This window comes from Triticum aestivum, chromosome 6A, assembly GCF_018294505.1.
Source record: "Triticum aestivum cultivar Chinese Spring chromosome 6A, IWGSC CS RefSeq v2.1, whole genome shotgun sequence".
In the NCBI taxonomy this organism is placed as follows: Eukaryota; Viridiplantae; Streptophyta; class Magnoliopsida; order Poales; family Poaceae; genus Triticum; species Triticum aestivum.
Genome location: NC_057809.1, coordinates 17,334,803 through 17,356,033, shown reverse-complemented (window position 1 = coordinate 17,356,033; position 21,231 = coordinate 17,334,803). Strand labels below are relative to the sequence as shown.

At 42.9% G+C, this 21,231-nt stretch overlaps 2 pseudogenes; one reads left to right on the top strand and one right to left on the bottom strand.

The window, feature by feature from the left end:
* Nucleotides 1-9,900: 9,900 nt before the first annotated feature.
* On the top strand, nucleotides 9,901-10,862 carry LOC123129320 (2'-deoxymugineic-acid 2'-dioxygenase-like; annotated as a pseudogene).
* A 4,499-nt stretch (nucleotides 10,863-15,361) lies between these two features.
* LOC123131705 (uncharacterized) lies at nucleotides 15,362-16,739 on the bottom strand (annotated as a pseudogene).
* Between the last annotated feature and the right edge of the window lie 4,492 nt (nucleotides 16,740-21,231).

The window sequence follows — 21,231 nt, the reverse complement described above, 5'->3', positions numbered from 1 at the left end:
ACACACAGCTTGGCAATATCGCAATCATCTACGAGGTTTGGGGTGACCTCGGCAACGCTTTTAGGGTTCGGGGTGGCCTCGACGACAATGCTCTTTTAACTTGGTAAATTTGGGTGGCCTCGGCAGCGCTTCTAGGGTTTGGATCAACTTGTGCACATCCATATTGGGGGCATTCTTAATAAATCTGGACCCTCGACCCCTGGATGACCCCCGACCCTCGACCCCCTCATGTCATGTTTGTCTAGTGTCAAAGGATTCAACAAAACTATGTCTTCATCATTAGGCGAAAGTAATAAGCGCATGATGGTTTGAAGTTCTGCAATGTTGTTCTGGAACGGAGTCCCAGATAGGATAATTCGCTTTTTCGTACAAAGTTCAGCAAGAGCCTTCTGAATATTGCTATTTGGAAGGCCTTTTGCTGAAATTCGTACAAAAAAAGGCGAATTATTCTATCCGGGACTCCGTTCCAAAACAACTTTGCACAACTTCGTACCATCATGCCCCGGTTACTTCTGGCTAATGATGAAGCCATTGATTTCTTCAATACTTTGACAATAGGCAACCTCTCGACCCCTTGGCGACCCTCGACCCTTGACCCCTCGGCGATCCTCGACGCTCGACCCCTCGGCAATCCTCGACCCTCGACCCCTCGGCGATCCTCGACCCTCGAACCCTTGGCGGCCCTTGACCCCTCGACGTTCCTCGACCCTCGACCCCTCAGCGTTCCTCGACCCTCGAACCCTCGACCCTTCGGCGTTCCTCGACCCTCGAACCCTAGGCCCCTCGACAACCCTCGAACCCTCGACCGCTCGGCAATCCACGACCCTCTAACCTAGTTCCCGACCCTCGACCCCCTCATGTCACGTTTGTCTAGTGTCAAAGGATTCAACAAAACCATGTCTTCATCATTAGGCGAAAGTAACAGGTGCATGATGGTACGAAGCTCTTCAAAGTTGTTTTGGAACGGAGTCCTAGATAGGATAATTCGCTTTTTGGAAGGCCTTTGCTGAAATTCGTACAAAAAGGCAAATTATTCTATCCGGGACTCCGTTCCAAAACAACTTTGTAGAAATTTGTACCAACATGCCCCGATTACTTCCGGCAAATGATGAAGGCATGAATTTCTTCAATACTTTGACACTAGGCAACCTCTCGACCCCTCGGCGATCCTCGACTCTCGACCCCTCGACGACCCTCGTCCGCTCGACGACCCTCGAACCCCGGGCAACCGCGAGGTGCGGGTGACTGCTCCACGCTGGTTTGTTGGGCCGGATCTGACTTTGGCGGCTGTTGTTTTGGCCGTCGGTGGCCTCCGCGAGGTGCGGGTGACTGCTCTGCGCTTCTTCGTCGATGGGCAGTCCTTGGTTGGTGCTCTTGCCAACGCCGGCATGGGCCGTTGAGGGCGTGTTTGGAAGCTCGGGTGAAAACCATGGCTCGGCCTACGGCCTATGACCAGCGATGGCGACGTTTGTGGGCGTCGTCGACCTTCTTGGAGGCATCACTGTTTTGCTTCCTCACCCGAAGGAAATATGCCCTAGAGGCAATAATAAAGTTATTATTTATTTCCTTATTTCATGATAAATGTTTATTATTCATACTAGAATTGTATTAACCAGAAACATAATACATGTGTGAATACATAGACAAACATAGTGTCACTAGTATGCCTCTACTTGACTAGCTCATTGATCAAAGATGGTTAAGTTTCCTAACCATAGACATGTGAGTTGTTATTTGATCAATGAGATCACATCATTAGAGAATGGTGTGATTGACTTGACCCATTCTGTTAGCTTAGCACTTGATCATTTGTTTACTGCTATTGCTTTCTTCGTGATTTATACATGTTCTTATGACTATGAGATTATGCAACTCCCGAATACCGGAGGAACACTTTGTGTGCTACCAAACATCACAACGTAACTGGGTGATTATAAAAGTGCTCTACAGGTGTTTCCGATAGTACTTGTTGAGTTGGCATAGATCAAGATTAGGATTTGTCACTCTGATCGTCGGAGAGGTATCTCTGAGCCCTCTCGGTAATACACATCACTATAAGCCTTGCAAGCATGATAACTAATGAGTTAGTTACGGGATGATGTATTACGGAACGAGTAAAGAGACTCGCCGGTAACGAGATTGAACTAGGTATTTGGATACCGACGATCAAATCTCGGGCAAGTAACATACTGATGACAAAGAGAACAACGTATAGTGCTGTGCAGTTTGACCGATAAAGATCTTCGTAGAATATGTAGGAACCAATATGAGCATCCAGGTTCCGCTATTGGTTATTGATCGGAAACGTGTCTCGGTCATGTCTACATAGTTCTCGAACCCGTAGGGTCCGCACGCTTAAAGTTCTGTGACGATCAGTTTTATGAGTTTATATCTTTTGATGTACCGAAGGTAGTTCGGAGTCCTGGATGTGATCACGGACATGACGAGGAGTCTAAAAATGGTCGAGACATAAAGATTTATATATTGGAAGCCTATATTTGGATATCGGAAGTGTTCCGGGTGAAATCAGGATTTTACCGGAGTACCAGGGGTTACCGACCCCCCCTCCCCCCCGGGGGGGGGGGGGGGGTTAATGGGCCAAGATGGGCCTTAGTGGAAGAGAGGAGGGGCTGCCAGGGCAGGCCGCGCGCCCCCTCTCCCTCTAGTCCGAATTGGACAAGGAGGGGGGTGGCGCCCCCTTTCCTTCCTCTCTCCCTCCTCCTTCCCCCTTCTCCTATTCCAACTAGGAAAGGAGGGAGTCCTACTCCCGGTGGGAATAGGACTCCTCCTGGCGCGCCTCCTCCTGGCCGGCCGCCTCTCCCCCTTACTCCTTTATATACGGGGGCAGGGGGCACCTCTAGACACACAAGTTGATCATTGAGATCTCTTCAGCCGTGTGCGGTGCCCCCCCCCCCTCCCTCCATCATAATCCACCTCGGTCATACTATAGCGGTGTTTAGGCGAAGCCCTGCTGCGGTAGCTTCATCAACATCGTCATCACGCCGTCGTGCTGACGAAACTCTTCCCCGAGCTCTACTGGATCGTGAGTTCGCGGGACGTCACCGAGCTGAGCGTGTGCTGAACGCGGAGGTGCCGTACGTTCGGTATTGAGGATCAGTCGATCGTGAAGACGTACGACTACATCAAACACGTTGTCATAACGCTTCCGCTTAACGGTCTACGAGGGTACGTGGACGGCACTCTCTCCTCTTGTTGTTGTGCATCACCATGATCCTGCGTGTGCGTAGGATTTTTTTTGAAATTACTACGTTCCCCAACATGTGCCAGCTGTGCGTGGTCCTCCTTCGGAGCTCTACATCAAAGTCGGAGCCACGCTGCCTTCGATGCGGGTGGCTGGGTCTGGCACGAGTCTTATGGGTTTCTGCACAGCCTCTACGGTGAGGGTTGGGTCGAGGTTGTCTTCGGCAAAGTCGGAGTCGCTTGCTCGGAGACTAGGGAGGGCGATGACGCCTGTTGGGGAGAAGTGATGACGATAACGCCAGAGTGTATCTAGATGAGGTCCTCTTTGTGGAGGTGTGTGTGGGGTTATCTTGTGTGCGTTGCTTGGCGGTTTGTGACGGTTTTAGCCCGGTTTGTTGTTAATTAACCAGCCAACTCTCTTCTGCTTAATTAATATATGTGGCAAAACTTTTGCCTTCGTTTCGAAAAAATAGAAGGCACTGTAGATGCACTATTAACTGCAATAAAATATAGCTAAAGCAGAGCTAGCTGTAAGAAACAAGATGATTACTGGATATGAATCAGTGTGGAGAAAAGTACTGAATTTATATGCCAGATACTGGACGTGGATAATCTTTTCTTTTGCAACATGTGGATACTTAAATCATTGTAGCTGGAGGTTAGAAACTATACAAACATAAACAGTTGTGGCATAACACAATGCTGGTTTCTGAAAGGGCTCGCGGCTCGCCTCACATTAACCAGACAGAGGGACAGGTCTGCACCGAGATAAATGTGTAGCCAAAACACAAACTGAATTTTTATAAAACTGAATCATGCGGGCCTAGTGTATAATCATAAATTCAGTTCGTGCTTACTTATGGTAATTCAACGTCACCGTATTAGGCTTCAGTGCAGCAGAAAAATTACATCAGACTAATAAGGTTTATTTTTCTTTTACTTGGGAGATAGTTAGCTGAAACTTCTAAGTAAACATGAGTCTAATCCCAGTGAAGAAAATCGAGCTACCTTAACCATTAATTATGCTCAGGTCAAACACTTTTAAGAAAAGTTTCTGAATCCCTAGTGGTAATAGGCCTAGATACATCCTATCTGAACCTAATATCCAATGCATCCATCTCCATATATAAACATAAAGCACAGATCAACACAAGCACACGTAGATCTTACCCAAGTGTTCGGTTTTCCCCCTCTTGTGCCCCTTAAGTTCTTCTCTATTTTGATCATGCAATTCAGGAAAAGAAAGTGAACTTACCTCAGTTCAAGTCACTGAGCATGAAAATAATAATAACAACAGCCTAGATCCGCTGATGCTCTGTGGATGCAACTGAGCAGAGGCGCACTCGGGTACAACTTTTACTAATTCATAAATTAAAGTTTTTTGCCACTGAATATATACTATTTCTCATCTTGTCAATCATCAGCCGCACTTGCCATTTGCATCTTTTACACAAAACAATAGCTATATCAATTTTCTCTTATAATCGAAATGGTTGTGATCTTTCATGTGTTTGAACGTGGAGACTGTTTGTATATAATGGCATGGTTGCTCATTAAACACAATCAGAAATTCCAAACATACAATTACATCACTAAACACATCAATTTGCCACTTTTCATGTCAGAATGGACAATGGGTGGAAGGTCTCAGTGTCGTGTAATGACCTATAGCTCAGCTCAAAGCAACAAATTGGTGCATGGTGGCGAAAGCCAGCGATTTAAGCCAGGTGGTGCCGGGCTTGGGGCAGCTCACCAGGAAGATGTCCGTTGGCTTCGGCTCGAAGTGGTTGCTGGCTGCCGCCATGGCCGAGAGGTGGCACTCCGAAACCAGTACCCACGTTATTGTCGCCTTTGCGAGCTGACAGGCGGCAGCAGTAACTGCTTCTCGATGAGTAGCAACAGGATGAGCTCGGCGAGGTTGTTGGCACCATTCATCGCCGGCGGCATGTCACTGAGGCAAGTGCACTCGAGTTTATGCTCTGCTACATGGGTCATCTTGTGTCTAGTACAAGCCGGTCGTAGGAGTAAATGCAAGTGGATTTGCAAAACATAAAATCAACATGGACAAGGGGGCATATGCCCCCCCTCCCACCACATTGTATTTAGTCAGTGTTTCTTTATTGTTGAGTACATGCATCATATAATTATTTTTAAATTATACCAAAAACACTCTAGACAACCATTGTAGCTGTCCATCTCTAACTAAAAAAGAGATTTTTTTTTATAATCTTTGGTCATGGGACGCCATCATAAGTCATTGTATTCGAGTGCACATCATTCGTTGTCGACTACAATCCCTCGTGTTGATGCTTCTATTACAGTGGACCATCCATTCTACAAAACCAAAAATAATTTATAAGTGAGTACATATAAATGAATTAGCAGAAAAGATAGTAGCATAGGAATTCATGTTAAAAGTGAATAAAATTGTATACTTTTACCTATAGTCAGAATTACCTATAGTTTAAACATGTGTTAATGCAAATTCTTATATAATTGATATGTGACAAAAAAACATTTTAAGGAAATATTAATTTCTATGGTTCTTGTCTAATTCGGGTAAGACTTGAGTTATTTTATTTCTGGGCAAGATAATTAAGCTTTTTGGTTGTTGGTATATACCCAACTAATTAACATTGGACATTATTCTATTGTGCTTGAAAAAACTACATTCTGCACAAGAATAAGTGGCATACATACATATATGAAACTCTTAGTCGTAAGCTATATATCACAGCCTAGTGAAAGGATTAATTAGCATGCTAATCTCAAAATTTTAGGCTTGGCAAAGAAAAGAAGACCAAATCTTCAGAACTTTTGCTAACACCTAATATGGCTATATGAGACTACAATTGCCATATACATAAAACTAATAAGATTATGTGACACTACAATTACCATCTATAGTGGTGCGTTAGTTCTTCATGCTAGTGGGGGAGCAAGTTGAGAACACACATCAGCAGACGGTTCCACATAGACAATATGCACAAGTGAATGAATGGAAAACAAGATGGTGAACATATATAAGAACGAACTGATTGATACGTCACATGTGGTCCTTGTTGCGCATCGTCCCCTAAGGAGACGAAACATCGTCGCCCCTAAGGTTATCAAACCTCTGCATACAACACAATTTTTGTATGGAATGAAAAGATTTGTAGAGTTTATTCTTCTGTGACCGGCAATGTGGGGGTTAATTTATTATAATTAATTAATTCATACGTATCAAGATGAGATCATTTGGAGGGGCCTACACTTTACGAAGATGCTTTATCTTGTACACTTTTGCTAGCTGATGATAGATTGGTTTAATATGAGTTTTTCGTATGAATTGAAGGGGACATATGCCCCCCCCCCTCCCACGCCCCCGCCCCGCCACCATGTTGTATTTATTTAGTGTTTATTTATTGTTTAGTACATGCATCATATCACTACTAGGGAAAATGTTTTTAAAGACAATGTATGTGGTTGCTAAAAGTCACATTGTGGTCGTTAAAGGTAATTAGTGACCACAATCTGCTAGTCATAGTAGGTGAGGGAGTCCTGGATTGGGGGGTCCCCGGACGTCCGGGCTATGTGACCTGGGTCGGACTGATGGGCTGTGAAGATACAAGATCGAAGGCCTTCCCCCGTGTCCGGATGAGACTCTCCTTTGCGTGGATGGTAAGCTTGGCGTTCGGATGTGAAGATTCCTTTCTCTTTAAACCGATTATGTACAACCCTAGGCCCCTCCGGTGTCTATATAAACCGGGTGGTTTAGTCCGTAGAGGCAATCACAATTGTACAGGCTAGAATCTAGGGTTTAGCCATTACGATCTCGAGGTAGATCAACTCTTGTAACCCTTATACACATCAAAGTCAATCAAGCAGGAAGTAGTGTATTACCATTAAGAGGGCTCGAACCTGGGTAACCATCGTGTCCCTTGTCTCCTGTTACCTTCGATCCTCAGACGCACAGTTCGGGACCCCTACCCGAGATCGGCCGGTTTTGACACCGACATTGGTGCTTTCATTGAGAGTTCCACTATGCTGTCGACAGAAGGTTCGATGGCTCGATCGATCATCTACAATGACGCTATTTTGGGGAGACTTTCCTCCCCGACCAAATTTTCGTATTCGGCGGCTTCGCACTGCGCGCCAACTCGATTGGCCACCTTGAGCAGATCGACAGCTATGCCCCTGGTCATTAGATCAGTTTTGGGAACCTAAATTATGTCACTTATATCCGACGAGACTTGATCTTCGAAGGGTTCGCGACCCCAACCACAGCTCTGGCCCTAGATCCGGAGCAAACTAACAGGTCCGAAGACGGAAGTTTGGAGCCCACCGGACTCTCCACTACAGACTGCATTATCGAGGATTCGGAGGCGATCTTGTCGGCGAACTCGGAATCAGTCCAGGTTCCCCCTATCATTGAAAGGCCGGACTCGCCCCTGGACTCTAGATCCGAACTCTCGAGGCCTGCGCCAAGTAGGCATAGCCATGAAGCTCTCACTCCGGCCAGCTAGACTTTATTAAGGTTCATTGTGCCTCGGTCGCACTAGGGCCTCCATAATGCTAGGGTCGGCCTTGCTAGCTACCTTGCTCAAACCCCCTCCACACGCGTCGATTGATTAGCGATCCAGCAGGCTGGCAACCCTGGAGTAGAAGAGGGCAGCGCTGGTGATGCAAGAGAATGAGGAGGGGAGGGGTGTAAATGGCAAATAAACAGCGCTTTTGTTAGTTTTAGCTAGCTCGATAGTTCATTTTTCCCCAGGAAAAAAAATTGTTGAATTGTTAGACCATAAGTGGGCTTTGGGGCATTTACATCCCAAGGGGGGATGGGGGTGGCGCCTGTGTGACGAGGTGGTGCGGAGGAGGGTGTGGATTCAGAAGGCAACGGCGGGAGAGAGCGATAAAATAAGAGATCAAGAGACATTACTAAATTTGAATCCCATCATTACGACAAGAGGTTTACTATCTTTGATCTGGCTGAGACAAAAGACACAAAATTATAGGAAAAGCAATGCAAAACTGGATGAATAAAGTTAATTGATCAATTAGTAAAAAAATAAATCAAAGTGAAAGGGAACCAATTTATCAGCTAATAGGTGTGAGTTCGTACATAAATTCTGAATGTGCAGGAGAAGGGTGTTCTATACTCTCCAAGATTCCATTGTCAAGCTTGATTCTATACTGGAGTAACCCAAAAAAAAGCGTCAGGGATTAATACCAGAAGTAGTTTCCCATGAAAGTATAAATTATTAATGAACAAATCCAGTCTCAAACTCTCAATTATACTATTCATTATATCAACTGACAACATGAACATAAAATCTCAATTTCAACAAGGTACTAGTACATTCATTATCTGAAAATAAATGACATGCAAATACAATTTATACAATAATACAATGAAAAAAATGCCATTCTCTTTACATTACAATTTTCACATGTAACTTTTCACGTAAACAAATTTGGCAGCTTACAGTCCATTCAATTAGAGTGAGCTTACACTGAGCTTTGAGTTCACACACCTGATGCTTTGCTTATCCTGTAAGTATGTGTGTTTTAACTGGCTAATCCTGTAATGTCCAACATAATGCTAGAACGTCCAGTGCAATCACGCAGAGGATTTGACATGGCCACATATCATTAAAAGTAAGGCACATTAGTAGAAGTGTCATGAACATGCATATTTTGCTTGCCATGAGGGCATCTCCATAGAAGTATGTGTATCTTATGAACATATGTACAAAATACAATTAGGCGCGGGCTTTCAAGAATCAAACATCAAGAAATTAAAAAATCGGTAGGCACCAACTCCTAATACAAGTATGCAACATGTGACCCTATGCATCAACCAAATACATGAATTAGGTTCCCGGCCGGGACGCCAAACAATACTCGATGTTTCCAGCAAAGGCTTGCTAAGAATTTTCTGTTATGAAGAGATGCTTGGAGGTTGGGGAAAAAACTATATAATCATGCAGAGTTTAGATAATCAAACGGGCCTCATTTGTATTTTCTCGAGGATTAACGTGAGGGTCTCTTATGCAAAAATATATATATTCAAGCGGCAGTTTCCGAAACAAAAATAAGAAATCCAATGTACCGACAATGGACCGAATTTACAGCCTCATATAGGTTAGCCACTATTCGCCCAGAGATTTGTCGTTTTCCTCTCTCGAGCAATGTTTAAAGCTCTGAGTTAAATTTTACAGATTTTTTTCAGAATTGTCATCAATTTCTAGACGAGTGCATGGATGTCGAGATAGTAGTTGCACATCACGCTAGTTATGATCCAACAACCGACAGTGATCCCCACCACTCGCAGGCACAGAGCACCTCGTTAATTAACTACACTTGCGACACACTCCCTTCGTTTTTAAAATAGTGTACTTTCAACTTTGTTGGAGGGTCAAACTATCTTAAAATTTGACCGAGTTTATACAAAAATATATCAATGTTCGGACAGAGGGAGTATATGATAAAAATATATTTTATCATGAATCTAATGCTACTAATTTAATGACATAGATATTAATATATTATTGTATAAATACGGTCAAACATAAGAAAGTTTTGACTTTTCAACGAAGTTGAAAGTACGAAGGGAATATACTCACATGTCCTCTGCTAATCAGCACGCATCTTAATTAGGCTCTTAGCTGGTCTCTCCACTCCACTGGCTACGGACGCTCCTTTGATCCATCAGGCATGGAGCTGCTGTCCAATGCCCTGGCGCACCACTCCGTGCCAGACAGGTACGTCTTCCCGCCCGACAAGCGCCCCGTCCCGCTCTCCGAACGACCACAGCCCAGACGTCGCCTTCCCCGTCATCGACCTGCACCGCGGCGACCTCCCCATCTCCGACCATCGCCGCCGCCAGGCGGTCGAGGTGATCGTCAAGGCCGGCAAGGAGTTCAGCTTCTTCCAGGTGGTGAACCACGGCATGGGGGAGGGCGTGGTGCGGGGGCTCCGGCGGAGGACAAGCTCCCCTGCTGCTCCTACGACATGAGCAAGCGCTTCCGGCTCACCAGCAGCACCTCCTACGACCACGGCGAGACCCGCTACTGGCGCGACTACATCAAGTTCCCCTGCTACCCGGCCTCCGATGAGAACGCGCGCCACTGGCCGTCCAAGCCGTCTAACTTAACGCCCAGCCTCGTCGAGTACTCCACGGCAGTGCACGAGCTAGCCCAGACCATCCTCTGTCTGATCGCCGAGGGGCTGGGCCTTGACGGCAGCTTCTTCACCGGCGACCTCAGTGGCGGCGACACGCACATAAGCGTCAACTACTACCCGCCTTGCCCAGACCCAACCGTCACGATGGGCCTACTCGCGCACTGCGACCGCCACCTCCTCACCGTGTTTTCGCAGGCTGATGTCCAGGCAAGGCACGGTGACAGGTGGCTCCTCGTCCATCCCATCCCCAGCGCGTTCGTCGTCAACTTTGGCCACCAGATGGAGATCGTCACCAACGGGGTGCTGGCCAGCGTGGAGCACCGCTCCGTCACCAACTCCGCTGTGGCGAGGATCGGAGGATGTCGGTGGCCACACACGTGCACCCCACCGATGGGTGCCGCATCAGACCGGCGCCAGAAATAGTGGACGAGGCGATGAATCCGGCCAAGTACAGGGAATTTGCTTTCAGCGAGTTCATGGAGGCATATGCATGACGCAGGGAGGAAGGCTCCAGTCCTTCAAATCAACCATGACCAGCTCGATGATGAGTGACAAACTGCATGATTTCTGCTGCTGCCATGCAGAGGGGAATAAATATTTGTTGGTCTGTGTGTGGGTTCTGTTTATTTGTGTTCGGATCAGTTTATGGAACCTCCTGAGTTTGGAACTTTGTACCCCTAAATGTACTGTCTACTTAATAAATTCAAAAGAGACTACATCCTGTAAAACAATGAATGTTGATACTAATTTAATTTAAATTAACTGATATTACCAGTAATTCCATCCAGGTGCCAAAGTAAACCATGTTTTAGATTTTTATAATCAACCCAAAATACATCAACTACTGCATTGTCGTGCCTAACAAAAACAGTTATGCGTGCATAGTGTAGAAATTTGATTTTGTGTTTCGAAGAAGAGTGTCCATTGCAATGCAATGTTAACCTGGGAACACAACTCACCTCAAGTGCAGCATATATCTGGGCACCTACTTCTTCAGTCAAGTGCAGTAAAAGACCGTTTGTAGAACCTGTTTAATCAGAGTTTAACATTAGAGACAAAAATATTATGCTCTAGTATGGTTGTACAGGATCACCAATTAAAATTCAGATAAAAAGTAAGGTCCTAGAACTCAACAAATATGCATATATAAGTGGAGGAGCACTTTTGGTTGGAGTCTGTAGCACTTGCATTCTAAGTAGCCATCCATTCCATCAATCCGCCCGCCTCTTGTATGTAACTTAATTATTTTCTTTTCTCGAGCACTGTAAGCCTGATGATCTACATACATCATTCAAACATATGGAATTTCTGGTTTCAAGTTTTGAAATCTACATACTGTAGCTTCTACAAAATGGGAAACCATGGAACAAACAGTATCAAAATACCAGTCAAGTTCAGGATTCCTACCAAATTTCCAGCCAAAAGCTTCATCGCCACGATTCCTACTACTGCTCGCCTATATATCAGAACAGAACAACATTGATGATACACAAAACTTAATTTGCCGGTGAGGCCTGCCTGATGGTCACCGCAACGGTGAAACACAGGGATTTGGAAATTAAAAAAAAAAGCACTGGAGATGATCACACAAGTGGAATGCATTGTTAATCAAACGTAACTGGTACGTACATAGCTCCCAATTTAAATAATCCGAAGTTCAAAATAATTCATCTTTGCTTCTCGGGCAGAGGAAGAGATGGGGCAGGCTGCTTATGAGCAGGAAACAACCTCGATTTCGATTTGAAAATAGCCACTAAAAAAATATAGACGACAGTAGATAATATCATTAAAAAACTCGCAGCAGTGTGTGTATGATTTGATTTTGCAGTAGGCATTAGAAATATCTACAGCAGCCATTGTCCTAAAAGGATTCAGGCAGTATGCATCTTAGGCATTACTACATCTCAAAGAAAAGAAAAATCAATAGCAGTGACTAAATAGCTGTTACACTCTACTAAGCAAGGAGGCTCGAATCTAAATAAAAGCAATCAGGTCACAGAGGCAAAATATAACCATGACAATATAAATTTTCCACGTGATATTGTCTCCTGTAGTTTGCAAACTCTTGGATGGAACTCTCTCCAATTCTGCAGCTATGGAGAGCTAACTGCAATGTGCGCAATTAACTAATGACAAGACGCAATGAGAATAAGAAAAGCAAGTGCAGAATTTCACTAACGAAATCAGCCAATGACCAGTATCTGAAGATGGCCCATCACTGAACACTGATACTTCCCAAATCACTCTTAAAATCTGAACATGGGAAAAATGGAACTGACAACACATAATTCGTTCAACCATGATTTTGGAAAAATATAATTGGATGAGACCATTCAGCCATGTCAATGTCATCCAGGCCGGCATGGAGTTCGGCTTCTTACAGGTACAGGTACACACTTTGTTTTTGTCAGACTTCGCTCCGGCTCACCCACCGCTGAGGTGACCCAGATAAACACGAACTACTACCCTCCATGCTTAGAACCCAACCGCCACGCTTGGATTCTTCCCACACTGCGACCACCACCTACTAACCATTCTCTCCCAATCCCAGGGTGATGTCGTGTGACGGAAGGTGGTAACTAGTCCCGCAATACCCGATACGTCTGTCATCAACTTCGGCACAGTTCTGCGCCGAAAGAAATGTGTAGCCAAAACACAAAACTGAATTTATATAAAACTGAATCATGCGGGCCTAGTGTATAATCATAAATTCAGTTCGTGTTTCTAGGAACAGTGGTCATTGCAATGTAAACCTGAGAAACACACCACTCACCTTAATCATATATACATATTTGACCTGATACATCAATCGAAACACCCACTTCTTCAGTCAAAAATGAATGTTTAATAGTCAGAACTGAACATTAGAAAACTCAACCCATCTGCAGCCGTCCATCCTTCCAAAGGAAAATATGGTAATTCAGCGTCACCGTATTAGGCTTCAGTGCAGCAGCAAAATTAGATCAGACTAATAAGGTTCATTTTTCTTTTACTTCGAGAGATAGTTAGCTGGAACTTCTGAGTAAAAATGAGTCTAATCCCAGTGAAAAAAAGTCAAGCTACCTTAACCATTAATCTTCTGCGCAAGGGGAAGCAATCAAGTGCCAGATCCAATAATCTTTTTGTCATAAGGAGGCCCGGCCAGGTAGCATAGGGCTGCTCAACGAATGGTCTTCACCACTTGTTCCTGGGCTGCATCATCCACCTTGGCTCAACTGCTTCTGGCAAGGAAAACATCAGTGCCAATGTGCCAGGTGATGATGCCTTAGAATGCCCCGAGCTTTGCTGCTTCTGCTGAGGGAGCATGCAATGGCTCATCAAAAATCGCAACATTCTTTCACAGTTTCCGTTTTTTTTAATTTCATATAACATACCATGGTCGAAATTTGTAGTAGTCGTGACAGAAATAATAAGTGAACTGAATGAACTGAAGATACAATTTTAAGCTATTAACTGCAATCTTCGGTGCTACCTTCTTTCTTCCAAGGGATGGGGTTGATAACTAAAGCAGAACTAGCTGTAAGAAACAAGCTGAATACTGGATGTGAATCAGTATGGAGAAAGAACTGAATTTAAATGTTAGATACTACTGGATGTGGATACTCTTTTCTTTTGCAACATGTAGATACTTAAATCTTTGTAACTGGAAGTTATAAACTATACAAACATAAACAGCTGTGCCACAACACAATGCTGGTTTCTGAAAGGGCACACCTAATAGCACCAGGCAGAGGGACAGGTCTGTACCTAAACAAATGTGTAACCAGAACACAAAACTGAATTTATATACAACAGAATCATGGGGGGCTAGTATATACTCCCTCCGTCCCAAAATTCTTGTCTTAGATTTTTCTAATTACGGATGTATCTAGTTACGTTTTAGTGTTAGATACATCCGTATCTAGACAAATCTAAGACAAGAATTTTCGGACGGAGGGAGTAATAATAACTTACTTTTGTGTTCCAAGAAAAGTGGTCATTGCAATGTTAACCTAAATCACATATACAATTTTGACCTGACGCATCAATCGAAACACCCACTTCTTCAGACAAAAATTAATGTTTAATAGTCTGAACTGGTCATTAGGAACCTCAAACCACTTGCAGCGTCCATCATTTCAAAGTCAGAAAAATATACTCATGCTTAATGTGGTAATTCAGAATCACCATATTATGCTTCAGTGGAACAGAAAATTTACATCAGACTAATTTGTTTTTCTTTTACTTGAGAGATAGTTAGCTGTAACTTCTGCATAAACATAATTCTAATCCATGTGAAAAAGACTCCCTCCGTCCCAAAATAAGTGTCTCAACTTTAGAGACACTTATTTGGGACGGAGGGAGTATCAAGCTATCTTAACCATTAATTTTGCTCAAGTAAAACTCTTTTAAGAAAATTTTATGCATCTTAACAGCAGGGTGATTTTTTCGTACTGATACCCATCTTATCTGAATATGTACTATACATCACCTAGGTATATATTCTGTGTTCGCTGAATATATACCATTTCTCATCTTGTCGGTCATCAGCTGCAGTTTGCAGCTTTTAGACAATACAAGTAGTTGCTGCAATTTTCTCTTCTTTTTCAGATCGAAATGGCTATGATCTTTCATGTGTTCAAACAGGAAAAATGTTTGTATATAATGGTATGGTAACAGCAGCGGGGTTAAACACAGCCAGAACACATATACATCACAAATCACAACAATTTGCCACTCTTATGTTATAGAATGGGCAACCAGTAGAAGGTCTCGGTGTATCTTAAGTCTAACCTAAATATAAAACAATGTTAGTACTAATTGACATACAGTAGAACCTAAAAGACAAGGAAATGTAAATGAACATAAATAAATTTTGGCATGGAAGCAGATCATACTGATACATTTTGGTGGAAAACGACACCGCATTACTCTTTTGGTTTCTGGTTTCGTGAATGCTGGGGTCATCATAAAATTGGTCCAACCACACATCCGATTTCCATGATCTTCAATGGAAGTCGAAAACACAAATATATCCATGAACTTCTCATTTACAGAGTTGTAATCTAAGGAATGACAACATCAACAAATAGGGGTTCAGGAAACAAATTATCAGTTTCATAGGGAGTTAGCATTTAGCAACAGACATACTACAGAAAACAGCCAACGTCATGTTAGGCAAAGAACACCGAAACAGGAAGTACCAGCTTACAGACAGGGTGATAACTTTGCTGTGCCGTAGGCCTTTTTTGTTCATGTAAATCTGAAATTAGTAGGCACTTCCCCTTTGCAGGCTGCTGCATAATCTTCAGCAAGGTGTGGTGCGGCTTCCTTGTGAGGGCATATGAGCTTCTCCACAAATACCTTCTCAGTCATCTTGACCGCAGAATATAAGCTCAAGTCACGGTCTAGCAGTCCATTTTGCTTGAGAAACTTGATAACATAGTACCGAGGTCTGAGTCGGCCCTCCATACTATATGAAAGTATTTCCGATCGATGAGCAATGTACATGGGTTCCAGCCCCACCTTAGAGCACAGGAACTCGGACCTGCGCTTCAGAGGTCCCTTTGACTTCCTCAGCACACCCGGATACTTGCGCACAGCAATGCTCACTTGGGCATCAGACCACCTGAAAGTATTCTTCAAGTAGTCCAATTTGGCGGCAACCTTCTCCTCGCTGAGAAACGCGACAGCCTGCAGCGCTTGCCTGAGCATCCCAGAGCCACGGGGCACACCCAATCTTTCGGCACGTGCCACCATTGCCCGGACGCGCTCCGGGTTGGTGATGAGCATCCTCGGCTCCCGGATACACAGCTTGGCAATATCACAATCACCTAGCCCGCACTCCCTCAGGAAGGCAACATTGGGCTTGACCAACTTATCGATGTCCGACGACAGAAGGTGGGATGAGCGCTTGAGCAGCCGGAGGAAGTTGTGGGAGGAGCCGAAGAGGGGCAGGTAGTACTGCAGCTTGGAGACTATGGCTCTACGGCGGAAGCGGTCGGGGGTGAGGGAGACGAGGCGGGCGATGTCAGGACGCGAGAGACCTAGGCCAGTTAGCCCGACGACCTTAGGGGCCAGGGTTCTCCCCACGCTGGCGCAGAGGAAGAGCGGATCTTTGGCGACGACGTCGGCGCCGGAGAGGCCGAGGCCGGCGAGGAAGGCGAGGACGGCGTCGGGGTTGGTGGGGGACTTGAGGTGGGAGAGCTTGGTGGAGGCCTTGAGGGCTTGGGGTCGGGTGAGGCCGCAGGTGGCGACGAGGTAGTCCTCGACGGCGAAGCCACTGGGATTTGGGGAAATGTGGGGCGCGGCGGCGGAGAGGAGATGGCATAGGTGGGGGTGGAAGGTGAAGAGAGGAGACGGGAAACGAAGCACTCTCGGAGGCGGAGCATGGCGCAGCCGGCGGCGGCGAGAACAACGGCGCCGGCGGCGATGCAGAGAGAGATCTCCGATGGATTGCAATGGCAGCTCTGCCTCTCCGATGGATCTCTAATGGACTTTTTTCTCAGTGTGCGTGGGCTCTAATGGACTTTTTTCTCTGTGTGCGTGGGCTCTAATGGACTTTTTTCTCTGTGTGCGTGGGCTCTAATGGACTTTTTTCTCTGTGTGCGTGGGCTCTAATGGACTTTTTTCTCAGTGTGCGTGGGCTCTAATGGACTTTTTTCTCTGTGTGCGTGGGCTCTAATGGACCGGGTTTTTGATACACCTACCCAATAACAGATGTTCATTTTTCTCATCCATTTTTCTTCCCTTGTTCTAAGAAAAAAAATGTATTTCCTTCCCTTTTCATGGTTATATTTTTATTTACTTTCCCTACTATGTCTCCTCCACATTTTTTTAATTATTTCGTATCATATATTTTGTTTTATTTTTATGTATTTCCATCTTGGACTTTTCACTATAAACAAATGTGTGGTAATACCTATTTCCTTTGTCGCTGCGTATAAAAATGGAGACAAACTTGGCATCTAATGGAAATTATGTTTTCAAAAATTTTATTTTATTAATTCCAAAAAATATGGTTCATGGAATACTTTACTCATTTATATATATAATATTTTTAATCTGATGAAATAATCTTTACAACCATACTGATACACATTAACAAATTTCATAGACAATAAATATATCTTAAGAAATACTATTATATTTTCTTTTGCATTAATTCTAAAGATATAGAATACTTTTCACTAACAGATACTTTCTTCTTGGTACCAATTTTTTATTAATGTGAGAAAAAAGGGTTGTATGAATTTTTTGTTGTCTGATGATATAATTATTAGAGTGTAGTGAAGATTGTACTGTTTGATATACATAAGGAAAATAATGGATAATGAACATCCAAAATCAGCTTACAGACCCAGAACTCAGGCCCCTTCTTCAGCAGTTCAGAGCAGCGCTCGCCGATGGTCAGGCATCACTGGGTCAAGCAGAAATCAGATGGATCCGCTTCTAGTTATCTTAGACCATCCATACAGCAAGTCTGGAGTCTGGTCAGAGCCAGCGGTTGGTAGTTTGACTTGAGCAGCTGCTGCAGGGTGATGACAAAGATCATGGCTTAGCTAACAATTGCAAGGAACAAGACAACAGTGTCAACTAACCTTAGTTTTCTTTTAAATGGCGACACTTGTTTTGGATCGGAGGGAGTATTGTATGTTTCATTCCGTGGTGCTATGTTTTGTTCCTCATTTTTACATGTCTAAAAAAAGTTGCATATATGTTTTATTTGACATACATGTGAACTTTATTACTCCCTCTGATCCAAAAAAAAAGTGTCATGCCTCTGGCTCAGAATTGGACCAAAGTCATGACACTTTTTTTGGATATGAGTGGACATCTTCGGGGGCATAGTCATTCCTCCTCCAAATGGCTGGGGCATAGTACATGCACAAATACGACAACCCAATAGGCTCCCCCAAACCTAGCCCATATGTCTAGACTCCCACAAATTCAACACATGTGTCAGGGTGAAGATGGCCCCACCTCAAACCGAGCAACATTCCCTTACCCTCTTCCTCCTCTCCTCCTTTTTTTTGATAAAGGGAGTATATTAATATTGCGAAAGTACCAATTACATCCAGCCTCTATACCAACAAGACCAAAGACATCAAGGATACACAGGGCCATAAAAAGAAAATATAAAGAGCAGAAGAAAAAAAACTGCCCATGATGATCAGTCACTAGCAACAACAACACTCTAACCACCACCGAAGACAACACCCGGCATACAAAAAAGGTTCTCCGAAAGCAATGCCTCAACAAGGAAACAACGAACAAGCGTTGTCGTTGCCCGATTGAAGATCTTGATTTTTCACACCCAAAAACAATGCCTTCAACAAGGACATTGCCATGTACAACCAATGAAGGCCAGACCTTGGGTTTTCACATTGGGAATCTCCTCCTTTGTTCCTTCCATTGTCCCCACCTGACAGCATCTGACAACCACCTCGAAGCACCGCCCCTAACACGGTCACCGTCCCCGACACACAGGTCACATTGGTGTGTCCTACATTGGTAGCTGATGGATCCACCTCGCATGCCACGTGTCCGACAAATTGCCCGGACATGTTTTGACTTTCTTCTTTGCACATTTGCAGGGCACATGATGGACATTGTGGATGAGGTTTTTTTTTACAATGAATTCTTTGAATAGGTGTCGGACGACGATGAAGACCACTATGAGTTGATGGTGATGTTGAATATCCTCGAAGCGATAGACAAGGAAGAGGAACATGTTTTCAATTTAAGGGATTCATGATTTCCTTTGCAAAAATTGAACTATGTCCTCCTAACAATATTTATGTCTGAAAAATGTACTTCCAAATTTAAACTATGTATTTCTATTTTTAAACTATGTATTTCTATTTTTAAATATTTAGATTAGCATATTGAAAAAAAAAATTGTGACATTTAAACTTTTTTCCTTGTTGCAGAAAATATATGTGACATCATTAATAATGTTAAAAATATATCAAATAAATGTTTCAAATGCATATGCAAAATGTTGATGGCATACAAAAAATGTTTGTGACATTTAAAAAGATCACACATTTCAAAAATATCTATATGACATTATAAAAAAATGTAAAAATGCATTTGGAAAATGTTAAATGTATATTAAATAAATGTTTCAAATGCATATGAAGTATATACAAAGTTTATGAAAAAAGTAGACATCAAACATGTATTTGAAAGAATTATTAATAATTGTACTTAAAATTGCTAATCATGTACTCCCTCCGTAAACTAATATAAGAGTGTTTAGAATACTAAAATAGTGATCTAAATGCTTATATTATTTTACAGAGGGAGCATTAAAAATGCTAAACATTTATAAAAAATGTTCTTGATCTATAAAAAATGTAGACACCAAAAAATTTATTTTAAAATGTTAATTTTGTATTTTTAAAAATAACATGTAGAAAAAAATTCATATGTACATGGAAAATGTACATAGAAAACCGAGGAAAAGGATAGAAAAAAAAAGACAATTAAAAAGGTTCTAAAACCGATGGGAACCATAAAGAAAAACATATACAAATAAATGAAAAGAAAGGAAAAAAAACCCAAAAAATGGGTGAAAAAGAAGGATAAATGAAGAAAACCAAAGAGCTCCAAACCGATATCAAGATGGCGATGAGTACCTGCAGCAGCTTATCAGCAGGTAACATTCTCGATTTCAATTTGAAACTACACGCTCAAAAGATAAAAACAACAGCTGGTATCCTAAAAGTTCAGAGCAGTTCATCTATCCATTTGGGGTTAGGCAACGACAGCAGCCGATTCTCCTTCGAGCAAGGAAAACACCAGTGCCAGTGTGCCAGATGATGATGCCTAGGACGCCACGAGCTGCGCTGCTCCTACTGATGGAGCATGCAATCACTCATTAAATTTCCCTTGCAACATTCCTTCATAATTTTCCATTTTAATTTCATATAACACATGATGGTCGAAATTCATAGTTTTAGTCTTGAAAAAATATAACTTAAATAGAATGAACTAAGATACAATATTAAGTTATTAACTGCAATAGAATGTAACTAAAGCAGAACTAACTGTAAGAAATAAGCTGAGTACCGGATGTTGAGTCTTTTCTTTTGCAACTGTGGGCACTTAAATCTTTGTAGCTGGAAGTTAGAAGCTATGTAAACATAAACGGTTGTGGCACAACACAATGCTGGTTTCTGAAAGGGCACACCTCATAGCACCAAACTCTTTTAGTATTCAGCCTGACTACACACTGTGCGAAGAACTGATTGTCGCTACTACTACTATTTATTGGACAGCAGTATCTTGCAGAACAAGAGATGCTAAGTTTTAAATCATATATTTGCAATCTTATAAAGTTAATAATCACCGAAATAGGCATACAGCTGTAGCGACCTTGCCCAAGGAGAACAATCATGCGGACCTGAGAAACACACCTCTCACCTTAATCATACGAAACATATTTGACCTGACACATCAATCGAAACATCCAATTCTTCGGTCAAAAATGAATGTTCAATAGTCAGAACTGAACATCACAAAACTCAACCCATCTGCGGTCATTCATCGTTTCAAAGTAAGAAAAATATACTCATGCTTAATTATGGTAATTCAGCCTCACAATATTATGTTAAAGTGCAGTAGAAAATTTACATTCGACTAATTGGGTCCATCTTCTTTTATTTGAGAGATGGTTAGCTGGAACTTATGAGTAAAACATAAGTCTAATACAAGTGAAAAAATCTAGCATCTTAACCATTAATTTTGCTCAAGAAAAACTTTTTAAAGAAAAGTTTATGAATCCGAACAGCAGGGTGATACATTTCAGTGGAAAATGACACATTATTAGTCTTCTGCTTTCTGGTTTCATGGGTGCTGGTTCCAACACAAAATTGA